A 13,076-nucleotide genomic window follows, 5' to 3' on the forward strand; every position below is an offset into this window, starting at 1 on the left:
TTTAAACTGTTCTCTGCTAATGGCCTGAATGGGTACATGGTGGGCATGAGATTCATCAGTACATTCAGATGCACCGGCACTTCAGAGCTTGCATGCGTGCCTGTTTGTTTATTGTGTGTATCTTGTAGACCAACACACAGCCTTAGTTCCAAAGGCCTCTTTGCATATACATGCAGACTAATGTATTATTCTAATACATATCACATGCAATGTGTTGTATTTTCCTCATAAAATAAGTTATTTTTATATATTTGAACGATACAAACGTAGGGAGAAAATCAGAAAGAAAAAAAAAGATATTTTGTAAAACCAGAGTTTTTTTGGTAAAAAATCGGTTTAAACCGAAAACAAAGGGGCTTACCAGACTAGTCCAGTGGTGAAGAGGAGTGATAGCGGAGGAGGAGGAAGGGTGTGCTAGGGGATGAATGGGCTAGTGAGAACGTAGGTACCCCAGCTCCCATACAAGTGCCTTTGGTAAAGGAGTTTGTCCATAGCCACCTCAAGGAGGCAGCAACTTTTGGACATATCCTTTAACTCAGGTAGTTTTTTTAAATAGACCTGAATTGAATTTTCCTCTCCTTCAACAGCTAAAACCAACATGTTTTCCAGCCTAGTTCTTTTTTTCTTCGTTTGACATTTAAAAGGATAAAGGCAACTTGCTCGGGCACAAACTACAGAAGGGACAAGACTGAACACTGCAGATCCCAATGTGAGAGGACCCTCCAGGCTGAAGAGCAATTGCCCCAAACAATCTACTGGGATCTCTTAGTAAGCTTAGTATAAATTACTGCATTTTTTGTGCATCAGCCTTTGCTTATGTTTTTTATGCTTGCACAACTCTGAGAAATATTTACTCTCCTCGGTTTATAAACATTTTATTCACAGATACTGGCGTAAACAAGGTTGCATTGCTTATCTCCTGTTTGGTGTTGCCACTGACTTCAAGACGAGAAAGTGTTGATGGAATCAACACAGGCATCCATGGGTTAACAAAAGTACATAAGAACATTTAAGTTTTGCTGGTAAGGTTATAAGCACGCGCTCACTTAGAAAGAGCTGTGGAGTAGCTTGTAGCTAAGGGTAACAATAGGCTCTGAAGAGGAAAAAGTGCAGAGGAGGCCTGCCTTGCTGGGGAACTCAGTGTAGACAGGGAACTGTGCAGCCTGGAAAAACCCAAGTCGGGAGGGTCTCCGTGCAACAGAGGTGGCAGTTCGGGAGCTGGGAACCTACAGTGGATGGTCTTGCTGAGTCATGGAAGGGGTATACAGGCACAGTTGCCTTCAACTGTGACATCTACTACAAGCAATTACGGGGAAGGACCAGGATCTGAAAAAATTCTGAGAGGGAATCAATTCACAAAGATTTAACAGCCATCAGCAGTACTGAGGATAAGAGTTTCTATTTCAAAAGGGCTTAGATTTTAAGAGCACATGGCAAGTCCAGTGAAATTAGTGGCATAAATTCCATTCCCCTAATGCTATCCATTCAATACTCGCTGTTCTGTCTGCAAGAATGAGCACGCATTACAGATGGCACCTACCAGCAATCTACCAAAACAAATTGATGTACTGGGCCAGTGACACAGAGCCGAGGCAAGTCTCACAGCTGCCCACAGGAACACTGAAGGTCTCAGAGAGTTCTACCAGAATGCATACTAACACTGGAAATGCCACATGTTTATTAAGGGCTTTTAAAATCTAACCCCTCTTTTCCAAGAGGTGGTGACAACAACCATAAATTGCACTGGCATGTTTTTCAAATGATCACACAGGCCTGTTTTAAAAAAGATGTCCAAGTGGAAACAGTTTGCCGTCCAGCACTAGCCGATGACTTGCAAAAAACCTACCAAACTGTTCATCTGTTTGTGCGTTTTACTCCAGCGACAGTTCTTGCATGGAGTTTCTGAAAGCAAGATTAGACTCTGAAAACAAACAGTATTAAAAAGCTAAAATTAACATGCTAATTTCAAACTGTCTCAGTTGCAGAGAAAGGAGGATGGTTATGTTGGAAGATGACTTTTTAAATGCAAATGTTTGCAACCACAAGAAAAGCAGTTATACGACAAGGAAAGTCTCAAAAAAACATTAATAGAACAGAACAAGAAACATGATTTACCCAAGTTGTGTTAGTTTTCCTACTGGTGACGAATCAGGAGGACAAACCCAGTGATTTACGATCAATAATTGGACATGGAGTTTAACTATTTTTTAGGGGCTAGATCTGCAAAGGAGACAGAGCATTTTAACACGTAACTTTTAGGTGCCCTACTGCCTAGTGAGATTTATAACCCTGAGTTAAGTGCCCAGGCTTCCTATACAATGCATAGGGGAAGTCCGGCACCTAAGAATGGAGCCACAAATACCACCGGGCTGAACAGGAAGTTTCCTGATGTAGACAGTAGGAAATGCCCTAAGACCTGCCCCTCAAAAGGACTTAGATGCCTATGTTTGGAAGTCAGAGCCATGAACCCTCTCCTGAAGTTAGATGTCTAAGCCCCTTCTCACAAAAGAGTTGGTACTATCTTTATAACCTTTCGCCCAGTGTTTAGGGTACTCAACCAGGATGTGAAAAACCCATGTTTAGTTCCATTCTCTGCCCGATTGTGAAGCAGGGACTTTTGAACTTGGATCTCCTCACTCTCAAGAAATGCTGTAACCACTGGGCAATGGGTGTGTGCTGGGCCAATCTCAGGCTCTCCTGTTGAAACTGTTCCTCCATGTATAAATAATTAAATATGCATTGGCGCACAGGGACTGGAACCTGGATCTCCCTTCTCCTCCGTGAGCGTGCTAACCACTGGGCTAAAGGTTACTGGGGGGTTGGGGGAACGCAACACCATCTTTTCCTCATGTTGTTTTGTGCAGCACCCATTCTGGTAGGCAGTTTCTGACGCCACCTAGTAGATCAAGCCCCGCAGGTGAGATAGGCAAGGCAATGCCTAGTTTGAGGATCTTAGCCGTGAGCTAGGTGCCCAGATACCTAGACAGAGGCAGCTGTGTGCTGGCCCAGCTTCAGATTTAGGCACCATGGGACTTTAGGAACCTACAGAGATAGATGGCAGCTGACTGAGGGATTAAGGTGGCTAAAATGGCAGTTAGGCATCTAAATCCCTTTATAGGTCTAGCCCCAGATGGTTTCTCATTCCAGAACAAAACATTAACTCCTATCAATCATGCTTTCTAAATTATCTGAGCACTCCTCACTCTCTTCCCCATACACGGAAGGATTTATGTAATCTTGCACTTTATTTCGTCATATTATGGCAACTATCTAATAGTTTATCACTTTCACAACAGAACAAGTTTGAAACGATTGTTTACACAGACTGGCACATGTTCAACCAGTCCTGCTCATTATTCCCCTTGCTATCGTTTCAGATATGTTTAGATAAAAGATATTATTCAATCATCCAGCTTCACCTCCTCACCATTCTATGCTTGTGAAGCCAGTTTGCGGCCTTGGAAATTAACGTGACGTTTCAAATTTAGCATTGCTACTTCACTGGAGGAACAAATAGGAAGAGGAGATGGGCAATAACGAGACCTTGCTTAAACACAACTGATATTTAGTCTATGTGGCAACTAAAATGATTAACATGGGTACAGCAAGGTGTGATTTACCACAATGGGTTTGAAATTTTTCCTCAGTAGAGAAGTCTTTAAGAAAGAAAAGATTTACAACACATTTAAGTCCAACATGTACCGAGAATTTATATTTAAACAACTTTTTATCAATTCTTCTCCAACCGATGTAAATGAGAAGGTAATAGAAATGAAATATTTCCATTTCTATGCTGGTCATTAAAGAATGTCACAAAGGAAAAGTAGAATAGTTCAACAGTGGTTCAAACAGCTACAAGGATATTTTTACCATCTGCAGGAAAACCCTGAAACAAAGTTTATTCTTACAACAAGACTAGCCTTTTAAGACTACCTTATTTTAGGCCATGTATTTAAATTGGTTAAATTAATACATTTTCTGTCTTTTTTAACCTTTTGACAGGCTAGCAATTTATTCTTTTACCATGTATTAAAGTTAAAAGGCTTTTATGATGTTTCTGTACATAAATTTGGTTTGGCACGTTTTAGTAACTAGAGTTAAGTGTTAACCTCACTTAATTGGCATTACTTAATGTCCGTATGCCTTGAACCTTTTCTTAAAAGCACTAACTCTTTCACTGTTATTTACTATTTGGAGTAATACCCCTTTCTTATATATTCTCCCTTCAACAGACACAATTTCCTATTTGAATAATTAAGGCAAGACAAGATCAATGTAGATATCCACTTTTTAAAGATACCCACACACAGTGATGTCTCCACAACCAATCTATTACCTGCCATTCAACAAGGCATTGGCTGTCACAACAGCTTACAGAATAAAAATGGTAATTATACTTTTATACTTAATATACCGGATGCATTGTTCTAAGGACAAAGACTGAGCATATTCAGAAAGTACTGAATGGACTATGAAAGCATTCATTAACTGGTGTGTAGAAGTTGAGCTAACATATGTCCAAAAGATCTTGCTAAAAATAGCAAAGGTCCAAGGATTCAGACAATTCCATGGTCTTAAGCTCATCTAATGCTAGGAAACAAACCCACTGCTGATGATCATCAATAAGTTCCTCTGAAAGTATGTTTAAAATTGTTTAACTGCTAGTATCGCTTGGTTTAACTGAGTCCCAGGCTTGGTCAACGCTTAAAATTTACATTGGCATTGTTTTACATCTGCTAGAAGTATGAGCTAATGGCCGGAAGCTGAAGCTAGACAAATTCTGACTGGAAATAAGGTGTCAATTTTGAACAGAGGGTAATTAACCACTGGAACAATTTACCAAGGTCGTGGTGGATTCTCCATCTCTGGCAATTTTTAAATCAAGATTGGATGTTTTTCCAAAAGATATACTCTAGGAATTATTTTGGGGAAGTCCTCTCACCTGTGTTATATTAGGTCAGACTAAATGGTCACAATGGTCGGTTCTGGCCTTGGAATCCAGGAATAGGTAAATATGGTTCGGAGAAGTGGTATTTACTTTTATCTGCCTATGCGGCATCGACATGAAGGGGCTACGTCAGTGTAGCTAGGCTGACATAACCACACTGACATGAGCTCTGTAACCGAGATACGGCCTCAATAATGCTTTTGGTAATGGTGCTGAAAATTGTTTTGTCCTACCATGCTTTGTCCTTTCCAACTAAACCATTGTCAGAATAGATTCAGAGGGTATGACTACCCTGCTATTAAAAAAATCCACGGCTGGACCGGGCCAGCAGACTCGGATTCACGAGACTTGGGCTAACGCGCTGTTTAATTGTGGTGTCGACATATGGGCTGCAGCTGGACCCTGCGAGGTGGAATGGTCCTAGAGCCCAGGCCCCAGCTCAAAGGTCTAAACAGCAATTAACAGCGTCTTCGTCCGAGCCAGCCACAGATGTCTAATTGCAGTGCAGACATACCCAGAGGGACCCACTGCCGAAACCTGTTGCCAGTGACTGGAGTGTTTCCTGGAGCAGAAGAGGCCTCATAGAGAAATATTCTCTGTCAAGACTATCAGCTACCAACTCAAGAGATCATGCTGACTCTCCCCCATCTCCTCCCTTAGTGATCTATACCATCAAAACTGGGATGGATTTTACAAACAAGACCATGGAAATATGCCAGTATGTTGGAAATACCATGACCCAGGTTTTGCAGAGGAACACTAGTATGTTGCTTCTATATTGCCTTTCATCCAAGGATTTGCGATCAAAGTCAGCTGACACAGCTGTGAGAACATTACTACTGAGCATCTAGGAGCTCTAATCATGAACTAGGACCCCATTTTGCTAGGTACTCGGCTACACCAAGTCAAGGTCTTCATTACCGTACAAGTTTTCCGGCTCTTGATTTTAAAAAAAATGCAAATTGGGATAGCTAGATCAAATAAATAGCCCAAGACATTTGTGACTGGTTCCACAACACCACACAAACGTCAAAAGACTTGTAAAAAACAAAATACGTGTCTCCACCTGCGAGTGTTAAATTTTTTAAACGTATAAAATTCCATGAGTAAACTGGAGTAAGTACAATAATAATACGAACATATCCGGGGTAAATATCAGGTTCGTAAAACCACCGTCCGGTAGCCTGAAATGTATAATACTACCAGCATGACCATATAGTACTTTATAAACAATTATCTTCACACTAATACTGTGCCATAGATAAACACTGTCCCCATTTAAAGATGTGGCAAGGGGCACAGAAATTGTGACTAACTCACCCTCACACATCTTAAGAGCTTGATCCAACTGCCATTGAAGTCAATAGGAGTCTCTCAATGACTGTAGTGAGAGCTAGACCAAGCTGCTAGTCCATGCCATTAGCGGCTCATGGTTGATCCCAACATGTTCTTAGAAAGAAGCGATCCTGTCCAAACTCAGGGCAAAGCGGTGCTCTATACCATATCAGTTACAACACTTCAAAAGATGACGCCTTTACCTGAAATGCACATGGCTTCAGAGATAGTATTAAGATTCATGAGCTCCCAGTCTTGCATTTACCCTACTAGATCACAATGCCGCTCTGGTTAAACTGTTGACCTGTACTTAATTCTGCCTGTATTTCAGCCATCCAGAACATCTAACCTAAGTGAGAAGGAAAAGTGAGGACCTGCTTCAGTTTCCTTGTAAATATCACCAAGCAGCAGAAGTAATGGAGTATTTGCCCAGCCTGCTTCCTTATGAATTCCTCCTTCAGTTCTCGTTCATGCACTTCTCACAACTTGCCTGCCAAAAATAACTCATTCTGGCTTCAGAAAAAAATTAGCCACAACCTTATTGTCTCATCAAATAACCAGGATTCCCTTGGTCTAAAAGACATTACAAGAGACTAGTCATCAAATGGTCTGGGAACTGTAGGCAGAGCTTGGGTACTGTATCAGAAACTGTGTCCCATCCCACCATCTGAAATGGTTGGCATGTTGCCTTTGTTAAGGAGGACAGAAGCTGATACTGGAATCTCCATACAAAGGACCAGTTTCTCAGTTTCGGCCTCATTTATCCTTTGTAACTCAACACAATAGGGATTCCAAGACTCAGATAACACAAAGCAGGCATCCCTTCCCACAAGAAAGGTAAAAGCCACAGCCTGTTCAAATCGTACCACAATGCAGTCAGCTCAACTGGTATTTGACTTCATGGCATTTTAATTTTATTTAACGTTTGCCAGAGAAACAAGAATGTTGCTATTTTTGTAATGCAGCATTTTATTCCGAATTACAAGCTGCTAATAACTTCATAGAATGACAAGTGACAAAGCCATGACAAGCTATCAAGGTTGTGGGTTTGGTGCTTTTTTTTTGGAAAGCATTTATATGCTCATGAATATTTTAAGATTATTTTTTTAAAAACTTACATTCAATCAGCACCACAAAATAGAAAAACTTTGAAATGTACACTTAAAAGCACAGTATAGTATTCTAATTGATAATGCTAAACTAGTGACACCAAAAAGACCACCAAAAAACAATGATAGTTCAGTAACCAAATAAGAGCCACGATCACAGCTGTGTCTCAAAAGTGGGTTCAGTATACATCTATAGTACTCTACAAGTGTAACTTCAGGCCACACCTACTTGACCCAAAGCTCCTTTCAAAGATTTCCCACCATGGCTAATACCAGTTCAGCTCCACTGTCCTTAGCAATGTTGACAGCCCTGGGGTAGACAGGCCACCAGCATATTAATGGCCACATCATCTACCTCCGCGCCAGCGGACATAGGGCTTCAAATAGCAGCAGCAACCTGTTTACGCTAGGGTACCCGCGTGTGCACAAAGCCTGAAGTTCTCTCTCCCCACTCCAACCTACTTTTAAATTTTACAGCTGATCACAGCAAGAACAAGCATCCTGATAAAAGCTGAAACCACACTGAAAATATAAAAGAGAAGGAAACCTTGACCCGCTAAGATTGTGCCTCTCGAATCTAATGAGATATCAGGGGATAACAAGCAAGCCAGAGTAGCCACAATGAAAATGTGCACGGGCATTTTAAAGTACTAATGGGGCTCAAGCTACCTAAATGCATGTAGGCATAAGAATCTATTACTTGTACTCAGAAATTAGATATGGAAGAGACCTGTTAAGTCACCTTGCTCATTCACCGGACAATACAGAATTGCTCTCTTCAATACATTCTCAAAATGTTTTATCCAGTCCACTTAAAATGACTTATGCAATAAGGTAGCTGACTTACAAATATATGCAGCTAATAAATTTCACAGATGCCTAGAACATTCCAAGCCAGCCCTATGTGTAGTGTTAGATTTAAAACACCGGGGGAAAGAGAGGGAAATCAACCAACTTTTCCTTCAGTATTTATACCCATTTGACTCTGTATACTTTGAGCCATTTTATTCTAAAAACAAACACTGTTAATGTTAGCAGGTTACTAAAATCAGACCTCAATCCCCTTAATCACAAGGCAGATAACAAGCAAACATTCCTTTACATCTAACCTATGATTAGTAATTGCACTCAAGAAACGCTAATTCAGCCATTATTTTTAACCAACATAGAACCTAAAAGTCTAAAACAAGAATACAATTAAATGTCCTATTGCTGCTTACACCTTTTCAAATGCAATTCTAACAGAATTACTCTTCCTCTGTGCCCTTTTAAAACCCTGGAATCATTCAGAGAGCTCATTTTCTCCAGCACTTCGATGTCACAAGCATTGGATCAAAACACCACTTGTACAGAAGGGGAAGGATATAATGTCCTCTGCCACAAACAAGATCAGAACAGGATCATCATGGTTGTACCCAACATCACCTGTATACTGAAGGGCACATGATGCATGTCCTCAACACGAACAGAATTGCTTCGTGTTTAAATTGTCTCAAACTTAATATTAACATGATTTTGAGAACGGATAGCCGTGTGCCTTCCTGCCTGAAGTAGAGAGGTTAAGAACCTCTGGAATCTCCCCATTATTAAAGGGCAAAGGGCTGGGCTTCACTCCCTCCTGAGTCAGTTAGCACAGCTCTCTTAGCATCAGACACATGGATTGGAAGGCCCTGAAGTATGGCAGTAAAAGCACTTCAGTGGAGTCCAAGACAGAGGGAAGGGTAGCTAGTTTAGCAGAGAAACAAGAAGCTGAGAGGATCTAGGGAGAAGCCCGAAAAAGGGAAGCTGTGTTAAACTCAAACTGCAAGAAAGCAGCGCAAGGGGGCTTGGAGATATGAAGTGGCAAAGGGAAATGGCAGCCTGCCTGAAGGAGCAGACCTAGCTACTTTACACAGGGTCCCCAGGCAGAGCAGAGGGTGGGCCTGGGTTCCCTCACCAGCCACTGAGGCATGCAAGCTCAAAGGCAGGCTCAGGAATAGCCCAAGATGGGGAGCAAAAGGCTCTCTTGTATTGGGGGGGGGGGGTTTGTGAACTTTCTGTTGGACCCTTCTGGTACCACTCTAGGGGACTGAACTTTGTAACTTGGCTGAAGGGCCGAGCCACAGAAGACCCATTGAGAGATGGGCTGCCTGAAAATGGTGCCAGAGACAAGGACCACTCACAGCACTGCACCCTGCCACAACTGGGCGCTTCAGGTGGTGAGTCCACTATGTTACAGTGCAAGTACAATACAAACCTAGAAGTTAAAAAAAAAGTGAGATTTCAAATCCTGATCTCTCTTCCAAGGTGTGTGTTTGTTTTTTTAAACAAACATGGCTGAGAGTTGTCAATTTGAATTCACTTCTTCATAGTAAGTGATGAATTTGTTTTTATATACTTGTTTTATATGTAGAGGTCAAGATAAGTGCTTAATAAACTACAATATTTGAAACAGTCCTTACGTAGAGGAAGACCTAAAAGTCTAAACTTCATTTTTTGCCTCGTGTAATCTGAAAATAGCTCACCACCACCAGACTTTTTTCCACCTTCCAGACTACAGTTACCATCAGTACACTACTAATCACTCGAAAATACGGTTTCTAATAGAAACATGCTCCACAATAAAGATAGCAGTATTACGGGTTGGACGAGAAAGGGATAAGTGAAAGCTTACAAGCAAAACATTTTAATGCAACAGAGCACAGCAAACAGATTTTGTTTTCAATTATTTTATTCCTACCTTCCACTACAGCATGATGCACATCCCCTTACATAACCCGACTGTCAGTCTCCTCTTCCTGCAGATTCTAAGCAAAAATAAAACATGTTTTAATTACTGGCATACTGTTTCATAAGTGTTCGCTCTTCATAAATATAGTTAGGTGAGTGGTGGACGGTAGTAACTGTTTCAGATACGTATGGACATAAAACAAGGCAATTCTTCCGGCTAACTACCCACATCTCCCCAATCAGTTCCAACACATCTCTCAGTCACATTACATTCTGGTTTGTTCTGCACCCTCAATTTAATTTACATGAGGGACCCTAGAATACCTAAGAATGTCTTGAACATTCTTCTCCATAGCGCCTCAAGCTTGAAAACAAAATGCATGAGAAAAACGTGTTTGAAAAAAAAGTCATCCTTAAAAAATGGCTCCCCAGTCAAAGTGTCTCTAAGGCCTTGGCTACAGAAATAGTAGTAAGAATCTTGTCTACATGATGGAAATTGATCAGAATAGCTTTTGCAGAATTAACTATTCCATAGTATCTCCTTGTGTAGACACTTCTGGAATAAAAGTCCAGAATAATAAAGTGACTTTTATTCTAAAACAGAATGTCCACACAGGGAGCTATTCTGGAACAGTAATTCAAGTCAATTTCCCCTGAGCAGATAAGCCCTAAAAAAAAAGTTAATACAGTCTCATATTAGATCATTATGGCAGGTTATCCACTATTTGTTGAGGAATCCATTAAAAAAAGTTTTACCAGTTTAATTTAAACCCCTTCCCAAGTGACAAACTAAACCAAAGAAAGTTATTCTTTATACCAGAGTAATAGCCTCCACAGGGAGGGGAGGTTTCTACCGCTATGTCAATTACTGGTTTAGACTGGCAGGGGACTGGAGAGGGACACCAAAATTTCCCATGTAGGCAAAGCCAAGGAGAAAGTGACCAGCTGACTTGTTCTAATTATAACTCTTTGACATGGAAAACAAGACATTAATAAATTGAAACCCTACAATCAGCAGGATCTCTAGCTGTTGTTCTTTTCTACCCAATCTTTCGATCGCTGGAGGGTGGGGGGCACATTTTTAGCATTTTCTGTTTGGGGAAAAAAATATTAATTGCTGCTGCCCTGACTAAGCTACACATGCAGAAAAATGTCTCTTTCCGAACAACACTGAAAGCGAAGCTCTGACCTTCATTCTTCCCTTTGAATTCAATTGTACGTTAACTTCAAAACAGGAGTGGGGGTATTTCAATGCTAATGCTATTAAGACAGACAACAAGAAAAACACTCAAGGCGGCACATATTAAAAATATCTATATTCTCCACCCCTGTCTCAGGAAGGAGTCTTTTCTTGCTGCTCCTTCACCATGTCATACTACTTCTTAGAAAACTGTAGGGGTTGCTATCACGTTTGGTATGTTTCCCTCTTGCTTCCCAAACTCACCTTTGGATCAATAGTAAATGCAAGATGAGGACATGGTTCTTTACTGAAAACAAAAAGCAGTGAGCTGCTGCCCAAGTCGCTGCTGGAGAGACTGGTAGTCACAAACCCTGTACCTTTCCCCTAGGGCTTAGACAATACTCTTGTAACTCCCACTAAAAACACACATGGGGGGGGGGTATTCTCTCCTTACACATTAGTTAACACATGGTAAAATCCTAATGAACACAGGACAGTTTGTAGGGTTTTTTCCTCCACATGTTAGCAGGCTGAGGCAAACTTCAGGGCAGAACCTAGGGTTCATCTCAACCTGTTAACTCATGTTAAGACCATGTGTGCCAAAAGTGAAAAGGGAAGAACTGCATCTGATCATTAATTACTTTGTTTCACACTAACCTAGGGACTTCCCCTTTCTGCCAGAACCTGCTTGCAAGGTTTGTGATTCCACCTGATGATCACTTTAGATAAGCTATTACCAGCAGGACAGTGGGGTGGGAGGAGGTATTGTTTCATATTCTCTGTGTATATATAAAGTCTGCTGCAGTTTCCACGGTATGCATCCGATGAAGTGAGCTGTAGCTCACGAAAGCTTATGCTCAAATAAATTGGTTAGTGTCTAAGGTGCCACAAGTACTCCTTTTCTTTTTGCGAATACAGACTAACACCGCTGTTACTCTGAAACCCTTCAGGCTGTTAACTTCTGGTGCCTAAAAAACCACCCTCAAAAGCAGATCCAAGGCTGTGTTAAGAGTTTATCTTCTCTGACTAGGCTACAATAATGGGTTGTTTCAAAATGAAAGGGTGGGAATAAAAGTGAATCCTTTTTCTGTCTCTGTATTTCATCTTTTATAGAAAAAATAATCACATATACACAGAAAGCTATGTTACTTGCATACACAATGCTGGGCATCAACTGCTCTACTTAGTTTTTAGGAAGTGAAATGTAACCGCAAGCTAGGGCCAAGCTTTGATGGTGGAATTTGATTGTGTCTGTGTCACTCATTTCCAATACAAATATTTTAAGATAAAGCAAATGCATACACAAGACACACATGGGAGGGAATGTGAGGAACATGGGGCTCACAGGTAAAAGCCACAAAACAAATGTATCCTTTTAGCTGTTCCAAATAAACGCACAAGCATATCACGAGAGAAGGATCAGTCAAGGGGGCGTGGGGGAACCAGCCCACCCCTTCAAAGCCATGCGAGAATTAACCTGAATTCTTCACTGGTTTACAAGCTTACCCCCTACCACCCACTTAGATCCTCATCTTTATTTGCAACCAAGTGGAAGAGGAAAAAACAAACATGCCACATAAAAAAAACCAAAACCCTTTTAGGCCCTTTTTTCCCCCTCCTTTTGCAAAATATAGGGATCCTCTTCCCATGCATCTACTGCCATACCCGCACTCTAGACAGCCAGTATGACAGCCCAGGCCATGCTATTCCTGATGCAATTAGCTGGCTCTGCCCTCCTGGTACAGGCTAGGGAAGGGAAGCTGCAGCTAAACATGCCAACTCTGAGATAGCGCGT

General features: G+C 41.2%; 1 protein-coding gene across 1 annotated transcript in view; it reads right to left on the reverse strand.

The window, feature by feature from the left end:
- SLC23A2 (solute carrier family 23 member 2) overlaps window positions 1-13,076 on the reverse strand; it is a 124,327-nt gene that overhangs the window by 94,684 nt on the left and 16,567 nt on the right. The window contains exon 6 of the mRNA XM_073325290.1: window positions 10,112-10,178. The gene's annotated coding sequence lies outside the window, so the exon portion shown is untranslated. The remainder of the gene's footprint in view (window positions 1-10,111; window positions 10,179-13,076) is intronic.

This window comes from Lepidochelys kempii, chromosome 26 (genome assembly GCF_965140265.1).
Source record: "Lepidochelys kempii isolate rLepKem1 chromosome 26, rLepKem1.hap2, whole genome shotgun sequence".
Taxonomy (NCBI): Eukaryota; Metazoa; Chordata; order Testudines; family Cheloniidae; genus Lepidochelys; species Lepidochelys kempii.